General features: G+C 40.1%; 1 long non-coding RNA gene across 3 annotated transcripts in view; it reads right to left on the bottom strand.

Moving 5' to 3' along the window:
* The window catches only part of LOC148109233 (uncharacterized), a 338,759-nt gene that overhangs the window by 239,129 nt on the left and 80,887 nt on the right, over positions 1-18,743 (bottom strand). Inside the window, exon 5 of one of the 3 annotated variants that reach the window (XR_015726419.1) lies at positions 13,366-15,960. The exons of the other annotated variants lie outside the window; for them this stretch is intronic. This is a non-coding gene — a long non-coding RNA (uncharacterized LOC148109233). Of the gene's footprint in view, positions 1-13,365; positions 15,961-18,743 lie in introns of those variants that run through there. 3 annotated transcript variants of the gene reach the window in all.

Raw genomic sequence — 18,743 nt, 5'->3', positions numbered from 1 at the left:
CTTTTAATGATGCCATGTTGTCAGTAAAGTCTTTGTATTGGCTGTGACTTTCTGTTCTGTATCACTCTTGGGGCCTTTTTACTTTTATAGAACCCCCCCCCCCGTAATACCTCCTGTAGGGCTGGTTTCGTGGTTATGAAATTGGTTAGTGACTGGCGATTCTGAAATGTCTTTATTTCTCCATCAATTCTGAATGACAGCCTTGCTGGATAAAGGATCCTTGGCTGCATGTTTTTCTCTGAAAGAGCTTTAAAAATGCTCCCCCAACCCTTTCTCTCATTCCAGGTCTGTGTAGACAGGTCTGACATAATTCTGATGCCTTTGCCTTGGTATGTGAGAAATTTCTTTGCCCTGGCCGCTTTCAATACTGTATCCTTAGATCTAATATTTGCAAAATGCACTATGACGTGACTTGGCGTAGGTTTGTCGTGGTTGAGCTTGGGAGGGGTCCTCTCTGCCTCTTGGACACGAATGTTTGTTTCCCTTGCTAGTGTAGGGAAGTTTTCAGCTACAATTTGTTCAAATATCTCTTCTAGACCTCTGTTTTTCTCCACCCCCTCGGGGATGCCGATGATTCTAACATTGGATCGTTTCGTTGAGTCAGTAATCTCCTGTAGCCAACATTCGTGGGCGTGGATTTTTTTAAAAGCATCTTCTATTTTCATTTTTTCCTCTATTAACCCATCCTCCAATTCACTAACCCTTTCCTCTGCTTCGGTGACCCTGGCCGTCAGAGCCTCTAGTTTTGCCTGCATTTGGCTCATAGAATTTTTAATTTCTGTCAAATTCGCTCTCATTTCCGCCCTTAGGGATTCTATATTCTCAGTAACCTTTTCGTTAATACTTTTTTCAAGTCTACTCATCATCTTGACCATTGTTACTCTGAATTCCATTTCTGATAATTTGGTTACATCCATATCCGTTATTTCTGTGGCAGAGGCCACAGACTCACTGTCTTTTCTTTGCTGGGGGGGGCTTCTCCTTCTTGTCATTCTGATGAGGAGAGGTTGCGGGGTTGTCCAGAGCCCAAATTATTGACTGGGTCCCAGGCCGTACCCCTTGTTTTATAGGGATCTTAGAGATGTGGGCTTCTTCTTTAAAGATTTTATTTATTTATTTATCTGAGAGAGGGAGACAGACAGCAAGAGCGGGAACAGAAGCAGGGGAGTGAGAGAGGAAGAAGCAGGCTCCCAGCGGAGGAGCCCGATGAGGGACTCCTTTCCGGAATGCTGGGATCACGCCCTATGCCGGAGACAGGCGCTCAATGACTGCGCCACCCAGGTGCCCAGGGTTGTGGGCTTCTTGATTTTTCAGCCTGCCTTCTGTGTTCTGGGGGAGGGGCCTGCCGCGCCGATACTCAGGCAACCCTGTTTGGGTAGAGTCTCCAAGTCGCCTGCAAGGGGGGATGGGGATGGGCACTCTCTGAGCCGGTATTTCCAGGCTTTTGTTCTCTGGTGGATTTCCCTGGCGGTCGGCTATGCCTCTTCTGAGAGTCAGAGCAGCAGCGGCCGAATTTCAGCCTCTGTCACAGAACAGAGGGATTGCGGCCCGTTCTCCACTGATGTTCTGGCCACTTTAACTCTGTTACTGTTGGTGCTGCTCAACCCTGCAGCGTCCCGGGATGTGCGCCCCACACCCGGTGTCCCTGCCCTCACTTCCAGGGCCGGCGCGTCTCTGTCTTTGTGTTTCTAATGCCACCAGCCACCGCCGCTCCGCGCACTCCCGGGTCTCCCGGTCTCAGTCTATGCCCGGTGAGCACACCGGGATTCCGGAGTTCCGTGAGAAGCCTGGTGGCGTACGCACCCGGTTCTGGGTCTCAGTCTGCTGTTTCGTGGGTGCCGACCGCGAGTCCGCCCGCTCCCCCGTGCAGGTGGCCCGCCAGCCACCAGCCGCCCCGCGCACGCTCCGGGAGCTCCCGGTCTCAGTCTGGATCCCGTGAGCACACCGGGATTCCGGTGTTCTGGGAGATGCCTGGTGGCGCGCGTTCACGGCTCACCGGTCTCACTCCGCTCTCTCGCGGGTGCCCTCCGTGAGTCCGCCCGCTCCCCCGTGCAGGTGGCTGCCGCTTCCCGGCGCCCAAATGTGGCGGCTCTCTCCCCCTTCCGTTTATCTTCCGATATCTGTGCGCGGTTTTACGGCTCCCCTCTTGGTACCTCAATACTCAGCGCTGGAGATGTTCATTTGTAGAGATCCAGATGTATCTTCCTGCGTCTCAGGCTGATTCCGTGGTTATTTAGGCTGGTCTGTTACCTATCCAGCTCCACTCAGGGACCGGCTGAAAAAGGGGTCCCCTACTCCTCCGCCATCTTAACTCCTCCCCTAATTCTTCTTTAAATGTTCGGTAGAATTCCCCTGGGAAGCCATCCAGCCCGTCTCTTGTTTGTTTGGAGATTTTTGATTACTGATTCGATTTCTTCTCTGGTTATGGGTCTATTCTATTTTTTCCTGTTTCAGTTTTGGTAGTTTATGTCTCTAGGAATTTATCCATTTCTTCCAGATTGCCAGTTTGTTGGCATGCAATTGCTCATTATGTTCTAATTGTTTGTATGTCTTTAGTGTTGGTTGTGATCTCTCTCACCTCTTTCATTCATAATTTTATTTATTTGGGTCATTTCTCATTTCTTTTCGGTAAGTCTTTCTATTGAATCTGTGTATTTGTATGTTTTGGGTAAATACCTAGTTGTGCTATTGCTGGGTCATGGGGTATTTCTATTTTAACTTTTTGAAGAACCTCCAAACTGTTCCCCAGAGTGGCTGCACCAGTTTGCATTCCCACTAGGAGTGTAAGAGGGTTCTCCTTTCTTTGCATCCTCACCAACACCTGTTGTTTCTTGTGTTGTTAATTTTAGCCATTCTGACAGGTGTGAGGTAGTGTCTCATTGTAGTTTTCATTTGTATTTCCCTGATGATGAGTGATGTTGAGCATCTTTTCATGTGTCTGCAGGCCATCTGGATGTCTTCTTTTTTTATTAAAATTCAATTAGCCAAAATATAGCACATAGTTTTTGATATAACGTTCAATGATTCATGAATGGGAAGAAAACAAGAGGGAGACAAACCATGAGAGACTATTGGCTCCAGGAAACAAACTGAGGGTTGCAGATAAGGAGGTGGGTGGGGGTTGGGGTAACTGGGTTATACACATCTGGATGTCTTCTTTTGGAAAAGTGTCTATTCATGTCTTCCACCCATTTCTTAAGTGGATTATTTGTTTTCTGGGTATTGAGTTTGATAAGTTTTTCTAGATTTTGGATACTAACCCTTTATCAGATATGTCATTTGCAAATATCTTCTCCCATTCTGTAGGCTTCCTTTTAGATTTGTTGATTGTTTCCTTCTCCACACAGAAGCTGTTTATCTTGATGAGGTCCCAATAACTCATTTTTGCCTTTGTTTCCCTTGCCTCTGGTGATGTGTCTAATAATTTGCTGCAGCCAAGGTCAAAGGGGTTGCCGCCTGTGTTCTCTAGTGTTTTGATGGGTTCTTGTCTCACATTGAGATCTTTCATACATTTTTTTTCTTTTTCTTTTTCTTTTTCTTTTTTTTTTAGGTTTTGCCCTCTGACCACTTATTTCATTTTTTTAAATTACGTTAGTCACCATACAGTACACCATTAGTTTTTGATGTAGTGTTCCATGATTCATTATTTGTGTATAACACCCAGTGTTCCATGTAGTATGTGCTCTCCTTAATACCCATCACCAGGCTAACCCATCCCCCCACAAACCTCCCCTCTGAAACCCTCAGTTTGTTTCCTGGAGTCCATAATCTCTCATGGTTCATCTCCCCCTCTGATTCCCACCCCCCTTCATTTTTCCCTTCTTTCTTCTAATGTCCTCAATGCTCTTCCTGCATAGTAGCAATGTCCACAATAGTCAAACTGTGGAAGGAGCTGAGATGCGCTTCAACAGATGAATGGATAAAGAAGATGTGGTCTTTTTCTTTTTCTTTCATTGTTTTATTCGGGCAAGATTCCGTCAAGGAAAGGCAGCTTAATTTTTGTGTGTGTGAGCATTGTTTTTTACTACATTGGTAAATATAAAAGTTATGAATTACATGTTCCCTTATCTCCTGCATTAAGAGTGAATCCATGAACTTCTCAGACAGGAATCTAAAATAATAGGTCCTATTAAAAATAGCCCAAGTGAAAAACGACCATATACCCAGCTTATAGAAGAATCTCTGTGCAGATATAGAAGCTGCTCGGCTTGCTCTTATGACAAGATATGGCATTCACCCTGAAAATGTGAGTATATATGGCCAAAGTAGAGGGACAGGACCATCTGTGGATCTTACTGCTCAGTCTGAGAGTGCTGCTGTTACTCTTCATTTTCCTTTGACCTAGGGAATGGGAGTCACTTTTCCTGGTACTAAGAAGACCTACTACTTGGATGCATTCCCAAACATTGACAAAAACTCTAAGATAACATCTCCTGTATTAATAATTCATGGGACTGAAGATGAAGTCAGTGACTTCTCACATGGCCTCCATTGTTTGAGCCTTGTCAAAAACCGGTAGAGCCTCTGTGGGTGGAAGGGGCAGGTAACAATGATGTGGAACTTTATGGATGGTACCTTGAAAAATTGAACCAGTTTGTGTCACAGGAACTGCTAAATTTGTAAAAGTAGTCTGTAAATTTGCATACTGGATTTTCTGTTCTTGCCGAAATGCTTCTCTTTGGTAAATAACATAAAATCTGAAGGTTCTGTTTGAAAATCATGTTGGTTGCCTTCATAAATGTACAGGTAATGATTTGTTAACAGACTTAATGAAGGTTTTAATCACCAGAACCAGAAACTGAAAATAACAGTATCATTCAGTCAGGTTTGTAATAAAATTTTTTTGAGAATTCTTTTTTTAAATATCAAAATGAGTACTGTATGAAATTTTCATTCTGTAAAATCAAATGCTGTAAAAGTATTGCCAAATGCTTTTGCATATCAGAAACAAATTTATATATATATTAAAAACATCTCAATGTAGTAAATCTTTCATCCATTGAGTTTATTTTTGTGTGTGGTATAAGAAAGTGATCCAGTTTCATTTTTCTGCATGTTGCTGTCCAGTTTTCTCAACACCATTTTTTGAAGAGATTGTCTTCTCCATTGGATAATCTTTCCTGCTTTGTCGAAGATTAGTTGACCATCAGTTGTGGATCCATTTCTGGGTTCTCTGTTCTGTTCCATTGATCTATGCGTCTGTTTTTGTGCCGGTACCATACTGTCTTAATGACTACAGCTTTGTAATGTAGCTTGACATCTGGAATCGTGATGCCTCCAGTTTTTCCTTTTTCAGACTTTGGCTAGTCGGGGATCTTTTGTGTCTCCATACAAATTTTAGGATTGTTTGTTGTAGCTCTGTGAAAAATGCTGCTGGTGTTTTGGTGGGGATTGCATTAAATGTGTATATTGTTTTGGGGTAGTATAGGCATTTTAACAATGTTTATTCTTCCAACCCATGAGCATGGAATGCTTTTCCATTTCTTTGTGTCTTCTTCAATTTTTTCATAAGTGTTCCATAGTTTTCAGAGTACAGACCCTTTACCTCTTTAGTCAGGTATATTCCTAGGTATCTTAACAATGCATATCCTCAGAAACCCATACAAATTAAGAGATACATAGCAAACTCATTAGAACAATTGTCTGGTGGGGGAGGTATAGAGGAATGAGAGTGAAGAATGGAAATAGCTAATCAACCATTCCAAAAAAGAATCTGAATAGACCAGTAATGAAATATGCCATGAAGTGAGGAATTTAAAATAGGCCTTGGTGTCCTGGGTGCTGAGAAGACCTAAAAACAAAAAGGTTCTGGATCCCTGACTTGAGAATATAAAGGGAAAGTTAGACAAGGAGGCAGTTAAATCATTTTCTAAAGCAAGTACAATATTTAGACAGCCAGGTGGTTCCCATAGTTTAACTGTGCTGTGGCCATAGACTCATAGTCCTATTTCTGCAGAAGTTCTTAGAAGCAGGCCTCCAGCATCCCCAAACTGGCCCTTGCTCTTGCTCCCAATTGAATGTATCAAAAAATAGAGTATAATGTGATTGATATTGGCTCAGTCTTTGCTTTGGTGGAAAAGGGAAGCTATGAAAGAATTGAGGGGAGGGTTTCTTCATTCCTCCTTCTCCCCTCTATTACCACTCTTTCCTTAACATGCCCTGGTTATCTCGGTGTTGTTGTTTTTTTGTTTGTTTGTTTGTTTTTTAGTATTTACTACAAATGCAGAACATAGTAAAAAGCAATTAGCAATTCTATCAGTTCCAATTCCATTTGAAGTAACAGAAAAACTCAACTCAAACTTTGATAAATGAAAAGGAGAATGTATTGGTTCATATAAGTCAAAAGTCCTGATGGAACTTGTAGGCAGTATTCAATTGGAGGTTCAAAGGGTATCATCAGGGTTGAGTGAATCTCTCGGTCTCTCAACTTTGCTTTTCTCTTTGCTGACTCCATTTTCAGGCAGACTATTGGCATACAGTCACAAGATGGCTGCAGCAGGTCAGCCTACACACTTCCAGGCCCAAATCTCAAGATGTAGGGGGTGGGGGAACATGGAATGATGTCCCCTTGATGGTGGTTCCCACAGGTGTCCTCAGATCTTCTCTGCCTTAGTCAACCCTGGTTATATGTCCACTCACCACTGCCTAGTAATAGCCAAGTAACATTTTTCACCCTCCAAGTCAAAAGAAGACCATCTACCCCACCACAACAACATGGAGTAAGAGTGGGCAGTGAGTAAATGCCCACATGAAAATCAGGGACTGTTGTAGATGGTAGAATGTATAGACGGGAGGGAAACAATAAAAGCATCTGGAGGAATTTTCAGCAAGTTTTTAGTATTTACATTTATCATTCATTATTCATCTAAAGCTACTCTCTTCCTAAAATAGAAGAAAACCTTCTCTTTGATCTCCTAGAGTTAGTGAAGGAATCCAACAGATCACACCACTCCCTAAAGGACCTCCAATAACTTCCATAATATCAGGGAGAGGGGGTCAATTCTTGAAGAAAAAGTCCTTGAAAAAGAAAACAAAAAGATATATATTTTTTTGCTCTTCTCTATTGATGGAAATCATATACATGTAAAAATTAAATCAAAATAAGAATGCCTTAAAAAAAGAATGACTCATATTGGGTTCTAATTCCATAAGATTTCATAATTACATAATATTAATAATTACCATTTATTGAACACCTGCTATAATGTCAAGCAGAGTGCCAGACCACTGTATATAATTCATTTAATAACCTTGACAACCATGCAAAGTATGCATTATCATCCTTACTTTAAAGAGGAGGAAACAGGCTCAGGGAAGTTAGGAAATTTGTTCAATCACAGAACCAGTAACTGGAGGAGCCAACAATAAGAGGCAAGTCTGTGCAGTTGCAACACTGTGCTCTCAAAACTATACCATGGATTTTGTGATCTTGACATTAATTAGGGCTCTGACCTAATGACCACAGTGTTATTTGAATCCAATCATTTCATATATCTCATCTAAAAAAAACTCTATAATTTGGAATTTCATGGAGAAAATAAAACAATTGGCTGAATTATTAATTCTGTGCTATAAAAAGAACTGCAAACAGTTTTCTGTGAATCACTGTAAACACAAATATATATTAATTGCTGCCAGAGTACACTTTGCAAGAGTAACTGATGTTCTGGTTAGAAAAATGAAAGAATGGGGGCACCTCGGTAGCTCAGTTTGTTGAGCATCTGACTCTTGATTTCAGTTCTGGTCGTGATCTCAGGGTCTGAGATTGAGCCCCATGTCAAGTTCGACACTCAGCATGGAGTCTTCTTGTCCTTCTCCCTTTCCTCTCTCTCTCTTTCTCTTTCCCTGTCTTTCTCTCTCTCTCTCTCTCTCTGAAATAAAAACTTTTTTAAAAAAAGAAAAATGACAGAATGAGTTACAGAGGTAGAATCAGGGGTAAACAAACCACAAGAGACTCCTAATGATAGAGAACAAACTGACTGTTGATGGAGGGAAGTGGGGGGGGGGATGGGCTACATGGATGATGGGTATTAAGGAGGGCACTTGGGATGAGCACTGGGTATCATGTGTAACTGATGAATCGCTAAATTCTACTCCTGAAACCAATATGACACTGTATGTTAACCAACTAGAATTTAAATAAAAATTTAATTAATAAATAAATAAGAGGCAGAATCAAGGAAATATGGATTTAAATTATTAAACAAAAATTGAAGACAAAAATTTCTTCCATTTCTCAAGTACTTCCACAGAAGACCAGCGAAGTCATCCTGAAAAAAAACTGCAGACAAAAAATGTGGGCTCCAGACTGACACACTGATTTAATAATAAACAATATACAATGCCACAAAAAGTCTGATCTAGCCCAGGAGACTTTGTCCCAAATAATCTGGATTTCCATAAATACATACATACATACATACATACATACATACATACATACATAAATCCCCTGAAATGAATGCTTTAAGAAACAGAAAATCTCGTCATACTCAGACAACACTGATAAAAAAGGAGAAATGTTGGTGGGGCAAGAGTCCACCTCTACTTCAACAAGATCACCACTGATGTGAAATCTAGGAAGTTAACAAGAAGAGTATCATTAGTCTCACAGTCATACTTTAAAAGACTCCAGAGGCTTGGGTCTCAATGACTCTGATGGACATAAAGTACTTTAGAGTGCTTTTTAACTTTTTCTATAAGCAGAAATTGTAAATAATACGCCAGTATAACTGCAGAGTGGTTCTGATGTTCAATTCTGAACCCATCATTTCCTAGTGATTAGACTATGCAGCCCTGCAGGCCGGGCAGCTAAGCCACATACACCACTGTGGGGCCTGCCCTGGCTATGCCTTGGTGAGAGAGGTGTGGGGTCATCAAAGTCTGGAGCTACACCAATATTTGTGGGGATTATCAATCAAGCATCTACCTAATCTAGAGTGTAGGTAGGAAATTATGATGGATGAATAACCAGGAGACTTGCAAGGTGTGGGGGACTAAAGTCCAAGTTGATAAAAAGTGGGTACAGAGCAGATGGAGGGGTCTTCAGGTACTAGAAGTTCAGATTTCCCATCAACCATTCAAGTGCTGACCTTCAGCAGAAGGAATTTAAGGATGAAAGTTTCCCAGAGCTCAGGAATCAGCATCACCTGTGCTGATAATTTGTCTTTGATGCTTCTCAGTTACGGTAACAAGGTCTCTGCCTGGTTCTTTGTCCTTGAGTGTCTCATGTTAGAGACTCTTTATTTTTCTTTCTTCTCCACTTCCAAAATTAAAATCCTGGCCTGAAAGTTGAACCCTAGGGTCCTGTTGTTGGTAGCAACTCCCCATCACCTGCCCATCTAAATCTCCTATTCGTACCTTCTTCATCATTGAGTTCTGTCCACCCGTCAGACCCTACTCTATTGAGATTGCCTCTTCCTAATCCGGCTGCCTCCACCAGCTGCTTCCCAAGACTCTGACTTATTGCTCCTTTTTCTTTGCCCTCCCTCAGCCTCCATGCCCAATGCATTGTCAAGCTCTACTTCTGAATATCTCTTCCCTTCAATACCACTGCTAATACTTTGGTCTGAAACCTCATTATCTCACCTCCTTTTTTTAAGTTGCCTGTATCCTTGCCAGTATCAAACTCTATTCACCATTCATATTCTTAGTAGAGTTATTTTTACTAAATAAAAATCTGGTCCTGTCCCTTTCCTACTCAAAAACTCTTCGGTTGCTATCCAATATAAATAAGGTAACATCCACATCATTTAGTATGGCTTTTGAGGCCTTTCCATATCGTCTTCCACGTACATCTCCCTCTGTTTTCTCCTATACAATCCAAAAGTTCATTCTTTAAAGATCAGCTGAAATATCACTCCTCTTGACCTTCTAAAAGGGAATGAGCATGTACTGTATGTTGGCTAATTGAATTTAAATAAAAATATTTTTAAAAATAAAAAATAAATAAAAGGGAATAAGCTAAAATAAACAAGTGGGACTACAGCAACTAAAGAGCTTCTGCACAGTAAAAGAAGCAAGCAATAGACTGAAACAGACTGAAAGGCAACCCATAGAATGCAACCCCTATCTAATAAGGGGTTAATATTAAAACTATATAAAGAGTTCATACAAGTTAAAAGCAAAAAAAAATGCTAATAATCCAATTTAAAAATGGGCAAAGGATCTGAAGAAACATTTTTCAAAAAAAAAGACATACAAATGGTCAACAGGTACATGAAAGATGTGCAATATCACTAACTATCAGAGAAATGCAAATCAAAACCACAAGCTATCACCTCATGAACATTTTAGAATAGTTGTTATCAAAAAGACAAGAGATAACAAATGTTTGTGAGGACGTGGAAAAAAGGGAACCTTTATATACTGTTGGTATGAAATGTAAATTGGTACAGCCACTAGAGAAAACAATATGGCAATCCCTAAAAAAAACTAAAAATAAAACTACCATATGATCAAGCAACCCCACCCAATTCCTGGGAAATGAAATCAGTATCTCCAAGAAATGTCTGCACTCCCATGTTCATTGAAGTATTATTCATAATATCCAAGATATGGAAACAACCTTAATATCCTTCAGCAGATGAATGGATAAAGAAAATGTAGTATAAACATGTGATGGAATATTATTCAGCCATTAAAAAAAAGAAGGAACTCCTGCCATTTGCAACAACATAGATGAACCTGGAGAACATTATGCTAAGTGACATAAGTAAGACAGAGAAAGACAAATACTGTATAGTATCATTTATATGTGGAATCTTTTAAAAAGTTTATTTCATACAGAGTACAGAATGGCAGTTGCCAGGAGCTGGGGGGGTGGCAGGGAATGAGGAGATGTGGGTCAAAGGATAAAAACTTTTAGCTATAAGAAGAATAAGTTCTGAGTATCTACTGTACAGCATGATGACTACAGTTAATAATATAGCATCAAATACTTGAAAGTCACTGAGAATAGATTTAAGTATTCTTTTTTTTTAAGATTTTATTTATTTATTTGACAGAGAGACAGCCAGCGAGAGAGGGAACACAGCAGGGGAGTGGGAGAGGAAGAAGCAGGCTCCCAGCGGAGGAGACTGATGTGGGGCTCGATCCCAGAATGCTGGGATCATGCCCTGAGCCGAAGGCAGACGCTTAACAACTGAGCCACCCAGGCACCCCAGATTTAAGTATCCTAACCACACATAAATAAGAGAAAATATGTGAGGTGATGGATGTGTTAATTATCTTGATCTTGGTAACTGTTCCATGTTTATCAAATCATCACAGTATACAACTTAAATATATACAACTATCAGCTATATTTGTCAATTATTCCTCAATAAAGTTGAGGGGAACATTTAAAAATAGAAGAGAATGAGTTGCTTCCTCATCTGTCTTTCTATAGTAATGTATAAATACCTTTATTATAACACATGTCACATTGTTTACATGTCTGCTCTCTTCATTAGATTATGAACACCTTGAGGACAGGGAGCATGACTTCACTGTTAGGCCTGTGACAAGTGTGGTGACTGGGGAGTAGTCAGCTGGTGACAAGTGTTTGTCGAATGAATGAACGATCTCTTAATACTTAATCTGAACTTCCCTCTGACACCAGCAAAAGTTTCCCCTCCAGAATGCACTCTAGTTTATCCATCTGTCTCTAATGTCCCTACATATAAAGGGAACAGGTAAGAAAGGCGAGTAGGTGCTTATTCCAAATTCTAGCCTTCCTGATCTTCCACATTCACTTGTAATTTCTGGCCTATTCTAGACCTTATGGGAACAGATGACATTGGTGAAGTCTGGTCAGAATGGCTATAATGTCTCCATCCTGGCTTGCTCCTGGGTCCTTTTATTCTAGTTTCCTAGTGTGATACCACTCTGTCACCACAACTCACTATTTCTATGGGACAAGAAATGGTGATGGCCCATCCTTTACTGCTGATACTAGTTATTGCTGATGTGACCACTCTTAAGATCTCATAATCTCTCTGCTCATAACCATTAAAAAGTTAAGTCAGGAAAACTTTTCCCTTAACTACATGGGGTGATCCACGGTTTTTCTATGATTCCTCCTACCATTTTTTCTGTTCTAACTTTTGTCCCCAGTTGTTAAAGAAACTTTCATATATATAACACAGTTACTGCATGGATACCCTCTTCACACCCTAGAATGCAATGCCTCTGGCTATCTCAGCAGTTGTACAGATGGTTTAATAAATCATCCTGATTTTTAGAAAAATAACATCTTACTGATATAATCACTTCCTGAAGAATATTTCCCCACTATTCAAAAGACCTGTCGTTGATCATTCTTTCTCTGTGACTGTCTCTCACATATACTCGTGTGTGTGTAACACAAGGTATTCCAGCTACTGAAAATGCAGAAATCACTAACACACATACACACAATATACACTCACATAAACTGTCAGTGAGTACCTGGGAATGACTATATCAGGCATGTAAAAAACCACAAAGCAATTCACACTGTCATAAAATGCCTTGATTATATTTAGAGCACACTTATCTTGAAAAGTACTGAGTAATGTACAGAACTGTTTAATCACTATACTGTACACCGCAAATGAATATAACACTGTATATTAACTATATGGGAATTAAAAATTTTAAGAACTAGGAAGATCGGTAGGGGAAGAAAGGGATAAAGAAAGGGGGGTAATCAGAAGGGGGAATGAGGCATGAGAAACTATGGACTCAGAAAAAAAACTGAGGGCTTCAGAGGGGAGGGGGTGGGGAAATGGGATAGGCTGGTGATGGGTAGTAAGGAGGGCACGTATTGCATGGTGCACTGGGTGTTATATGCAACTAATGAACCATCGAACTTTACATCAAAAACCAGGGATATAGTGTATGGTGACTAACATAATATAATTTAAAAAACATTTAAAAAAAGAGAAAAAGAAAAAAATTTAAAAATGGCTTGCTTTTTTAAATTTCAAATGTACATTTATATGAATGAGAGAAAGGGTTGGGGGGGGCATTTTTAAAGCTCTTGAGAGAAAACATGCAGCCGAGGATCCTTTATCCAGAAAGGCTGTCATTCATTTAAAATAAATGATTTTTAGAGTACATTTTATTTTTAAAAGGTCAGTCAGACAATATTTCAATTCAGACACAATTTTGAGTTACTAAGGATTATCTTTCTTAACTAATTTTATTTTTTTTAGTTTAATAATATTTTTATTATGTTAGTCACCCCTAGTTTTTGATGTAAAATTCCATGATTCATTACTTCCATATAACACCCAGTGCACCGTGCAATACATACCCTCCTTAATACCCATCACCAGCCTATCCAATTACCCCACCCCCCTCCCCTCTGAAGCACTCAGTTTGTTTCACAGAGTCCATACTTTCTCATGCTTCATTCCCCATTGTGTTTACCACACTCCTTTCTTCTTCCCTATCTTCTCCTACCGATCTTCCTACTTCTTATGTTCCATAGATGAGTGAAACCATATGAAAATTGTATTTCTCTGCTTGACTTATTTCACTTAGCATTATCTCCTCCAGTCCCGTTCAAGTTGCAGCAAATGTTGAGAAATCGTTCTTTTTGATGGCTGAGTAATATTCCATTGTATATATGGACCACATCTTCTTTGTCCAGTCATCTGTTGAAGGGCATCTTGGCTCCTTCCACAATTTAGCTATTGTGGACAATGCTGCTATGAACACTGGGGTGCATATGGCCCTTCTCTTCACTATGTCTGTATCTTTGGGGTAAATACCCAGTAGTGCAATGGCTGGATCATAGGGTAGCTCTGTTGTTAACTTTTTAAGGGACCTCCACACTGTTTTCCAGAGCAGCTGTACCAACTTGCATTCCCACCAACAATGTAAGAGGGATCCCCTTTCTCCACATCCTCTCCAACAATTGTTGTTTCCTGCCTTGTCTATTTTTGCCATTCTAACTGGCATAAGGTAGTATCTTAGTGTGGTTTTGATTTTAATTTCCCTGATTGCTAATGATTTTGAACATTTTTTTCATGTGTCTGTTAGCCATTTGTATGTCTTCATTGGAAAAGTGTCTGTTCATATCTTCTGCCCATTTTTTGATTTGATTATTTGTTTCTTGTATATTGAGTTTGAGAAGTTCTTTGTAGATCTTGGAGACTAATCTTTTATCTGTAGTGTCATTTGCAAATACCTTTTCCCATTCCGTGGGCTGCCTCTTAGTTTTTTTTGACTGTTTCCTTGGCTGTGCAGAAGCTTTTTATCCTGATGAAGTCCCACAAGTTCATTTTATCTTTTGTTTCTCTTGCCTTTGGAGATGTGTCATGAAAATGTTGCTTTGGCCGATGTTGTAGAGGTTGCTGCCTATGTTCTCCTCTAGGATTTTGATGGATTCCTGTCTCACATCGAGGTCTTTCATCCATTGGGAGTTTATCTTTGTGTATGGTGTGAGAGAGTGGTCAAGTTTCATTCTTTTGCATGTAGCTCTCCAATTTTCCCAGCACCATTTATTGAAGAGACTGTCTTTTTTCCACCGGATGTTTTTTCCTGCTTTGTCAAAGATTACTTGCCCAAAGAGCCGAGGGTCCATTTCTGGGTTCTCTATTCCGTTCCATTGGTCTATGTGTCTGTTTTTGTGCCAGTACCATGCTGTCTTTGTGATCACAGCTTTGTAGTACAGCTTGAAATCCGGCAACGTGATGCCCCCAGCTTTGTTTTTCCTTTTCAACAATTCCTTGGTGATTCCGGGCCTTTTGTGTTTCCACACAAATTGAAGGGCTGTTGGTTCCAGTTCTTTGAAAAATGTCATTGGTATTTTGATCAGGATGGCATTGAAAGTGTAGATTGCTCTGGGTAGCATAGACATTTTAACTATATTAATTCTTCTGATCCATGAGCATGGAATATTTATCCATCTTTTTGTGTCTTCTCCAATGTCTTTCAAGAGTGATTTGTAGTTTCTAGAATATAGTCCTTTACGTCTCTGGTTAATTCTGAGATAACATATGATTTTTAGTGCTATTGTAAATGGAATGGATTCCCTAATTTCTCTTTCTTCGGTCTCATTATTCATGTATAGAAATGCAGCTGATTTCTGAGCATTGATTTTGTATCCCGCCACATTACTGAATTGCTCTATAACTTCTAGTAGTTTGGGGGTGGATTCTTTTGGGTTTTCCATATAGAGTATCATGTCATCTGCGGAGAGAGACAGTTTGACTTCTTCTTTGCTGATTTGGATACCTTTTATCCCTTTTTGTTGTCTGATTGCTGTTGCAAGGACTTCTAGTACTATGTTGAATAATAATGACGAGAGTGGGCATTTTATTTTTTTTTAATAATTTTTTATTATGTTATGTTATTCACCATACAGTATATCCTTAGTTTTTGATGTAGTGTTCCATGATTCATTATTTGCATATAACACCAAGTGCACCATGCAATATGTGCCCTCCTTAATACCCATCACTGGCCTACCCCAATCCCCCACCCCTCTCCCCTCTGAAGCCCTCAGTTTGTTTCCCAGAGTCCGTAGTATCTCATGGTTCATTGCCCCTTCTGTTTATCCCCCTTCCTTCTTCCCTTCCTTCTCCTACCGATCTTCCTGCTATTTCTTGTGTTCCATAAATGAGTGAAACCATATGATAATTGTCTTTCTCTGCTTGACTTATTTCACTTAGCATTATCTCCTCCCATTTTTTGATTTGTTTATTTGTTTCTTGTGTATTGAGTTTTAGAAGTTCTTTGTAGATCTTGGATCTATAGTCTTTTATGTGTAGTGTCATTTGCAAATATCTTCTCCCATTCCGTGGGCTGCCTCTTAGTTTTTTTGATGGTTTCCTTGGCTGTGCAGAAGTTTTTTATCTTGACGAAGTCCCACAAGTTCATTTTTTGTTTTGTTTCTCTTGCCTATGGAGATGTGTCATGAAAAATGTTGCTGTGGCCGATGTCAAAGAGGTTACAGCCTATGTTCTCCTCTATGATTTTGATGGATTCCTGTCTCACATAGAGGTAAATAAATAAATAAATAAATAAATAAATAAATAAATAAATAATTTAAAAAATAAAAAAAATAAAAAAATAAAAATGGCTTGCTTATATCTAGAAAAAGCTCTTTCTCGTGTTAATTCCCCCCACCCCAGTATCCCTTCCCTCCTCCTCTCCATCTCTCCATCTGTCTCTCCATCTGTCTGTCTGTCTGACTCTGTCTCTCTCTGTCTCTCTCTCTCTCTCGCGCACACACACACACACACACACACATAGAAACAAATATACACACAACACAGAAGAAGCTAAAAAAAGCAAACTCTGAGGTCACTGAAGGCAACTTGAAATTTTTCCCTGGGATCAACCTTTCTTTCATTCATCACTGTCCTAGCAAATATAAGCTGCAAGTAGTGGTGTTATTGCCAGATTCTGCTCCATAGTGTATGGGTAAGCAGGAACACAGGAAAAACCATGCCAAGGAATCCAAGAGGATATCAACATGGAAAAGTTCCAACCCCAAAACAGAACCTCCCAGGAGATGACTACAGCTCCTGTAGGAAATCATCTAACCACAACTTCCAACTCCCCTTCACTCCCACAGACTGTCACCCATCTCAAAGGGCTGTTCCCTTGAATCGTGACAATCTGACCCACATCAGCAACCCAGAGGCCATATGGCAACATAATGCCCTTTGAACCCATTGGACAGGAAAAGGGAGGGACAACCGATTGAATGACTGTCATTGAAATCCTGTAATTTGTGATTTGTCAATAACTCCTGACTTTGGGGGAGTTTTTCTGCATCCCTTAACACATTCTGGCAGCCACGACATGTAACTGGGGACACCTAAAATGCCTCTGAAACCATTTAATTGTCTGGTAACAATGAAACAAATAATAAATTCTCTGTGAAGATAGAGAAGATTCCCCACATCTCATAGTTCACTGTTCCATGGTCAGTAATTTTAAATGCTTAGGGGGAAAAAATTCTTTGGGATTCCAAAGGTAAAAAATGCAAGAGGGATCAGCTATGTTGGAAGAAAGCAGGGTATGGAAAGTCAAGTGCTATCTTCCTGTTCACACTATAAAGTGGAATTGATAATCCTGTTATCCCTGCAGTTATTAAACTGCACTGATCAAATAGTCATCTGAATCAAGTCAGGCAAAGAAACTTACTTGAATAATAGAATCATAGCTCTCAGACTGAAAGAGGAATTTATCAGACATTCACCCAATGTTCTTCTATTTAACACCCCTCCAAAATATCCCTAGTCTCATGTTCATCCCCTATAACTGATGTAACCTGATCCAATGCAAAGAGGATTTACAGTGAAAAGTCCTGAGTTGGAGGCCTGGGTCCTGACTCTGATTTATCAGCCATGCAACTTTGGACCTTGTGGTCATCAACTACAGTATGAGGAGGCTAGAATACTTGACTGCCTACTTCTCAGGCAATTCAAAATTCTCTAGGCAGTGATAGGGAACTCACTCTCTCCAAAGATAATTCTCCTCATGTTTGAATAATTCTATTAAACAGTTCTTCCCTATACAGAGCCAAAATATGTGTCTCTACAGTTTCTATCCATTTATCTGACTTTTATATACAACCCACGTATAATCCTAATTCTATGTAAGAGCCACTCATATAATCGAAGACAGACACTCATCTCCCAACCATCTGCTTTTCACTCAGTTCCCTTTACCACCCACCTGGCCGATCATCCCAGTTATTCTCCTCAGAACATATAACAAGTTGTCCACATCCCTACTGAAAAGTGGTCATCAGAACTGAACAAAAAGCTACAGAAACAATCTGGCAAATGCCGAGTAAAGACCACCACCACTTATTCTGTTCCAGCTAATGTGCATCTTTTACTGCAGCCTAAAACAGCATTACCTTTCTGGTTACAACATCACACTGCCTATGCCACAGTACCCCCTGCTCTTACTTATGTCTTCTATCCCATCCTTGAGAAGGATTTTACTTTTATTTCAGTAGGATTCACTTCAATTAGATCTGAGCTGTGGTGTGCCATGCTAAAATTTTCTTGGAGCCTCAGTCTACCCTAAAATTGTTTGCCAGCTGTCCAAATTTTCATCTAAGCAATTGATGAAAATATAATGATCATAATCATGGTCAAGAAAACAGTCCTGGAGCAGACCACTAGACTACCCTACCCTCCATATTGATATGAATCTGCAAGATTTGGATCTCTGCCATTAAAACCTCAGAACCCAGCTTGCCCCATCCCTGTCACTCTCTGGACTCCACCTTTCTAAGATCACACACATGCCACAGCCAAATCTTTCTGCTGCCCCTGCAATGGTCTCCACAAGTAAGTTTCCCCAGGACTTAGGCACTTTCAGAGAAATTGTTGTTTAAAACACTAAAAAGATAAATAAACCTAACAAAAAAGAAAAGTTCACACCCAGAGCTGCATGAGGTAGTGGAAACAATGTGGGAGTTGGAGTCAGAATGACCTGGGATTGAATGAGCAGATGGTTTTGTAACTTACTTACTGGGTAACCTCAGGCACACCACTATCAGTTCCCTCATCTCAAAAATAGGGATAAGAATAATGACCTCACAAGGTTGTTCTGAGGGTTAGATTGGTCACCCCCTTGCATTTCTTATTTTATCATGCCCCAGAAACTCTTAGAGGACACAAAAGATGATTAAAACCTACTCAACACTAGGGTGAGAAGAAACACAAAATGGGGTGGGGGGTGCAGACACATAAGTAAATAATTACAATAAAATATCACCAATGCCATGAGAAAGATAAATACAG

The sequence above is a fragment of the Ursus americanus genome, chromosome 12, assembly GCF_024610735.1.
Source record: "Ursus americanus isolate L20-20 chromosome 12, mUrsAme1.1.p, whole genome shotgun sequence".
In the NCBI taxonomy this organism is placed as follows: Eukaryota; Metazoa; Chordata; class Mammalia; order Carnivora; family Ursidae; genus Ursus; species Ursus americanus.
This window is presented reverse-complemented; position numbering and strand designations above follow the sequence as displayed.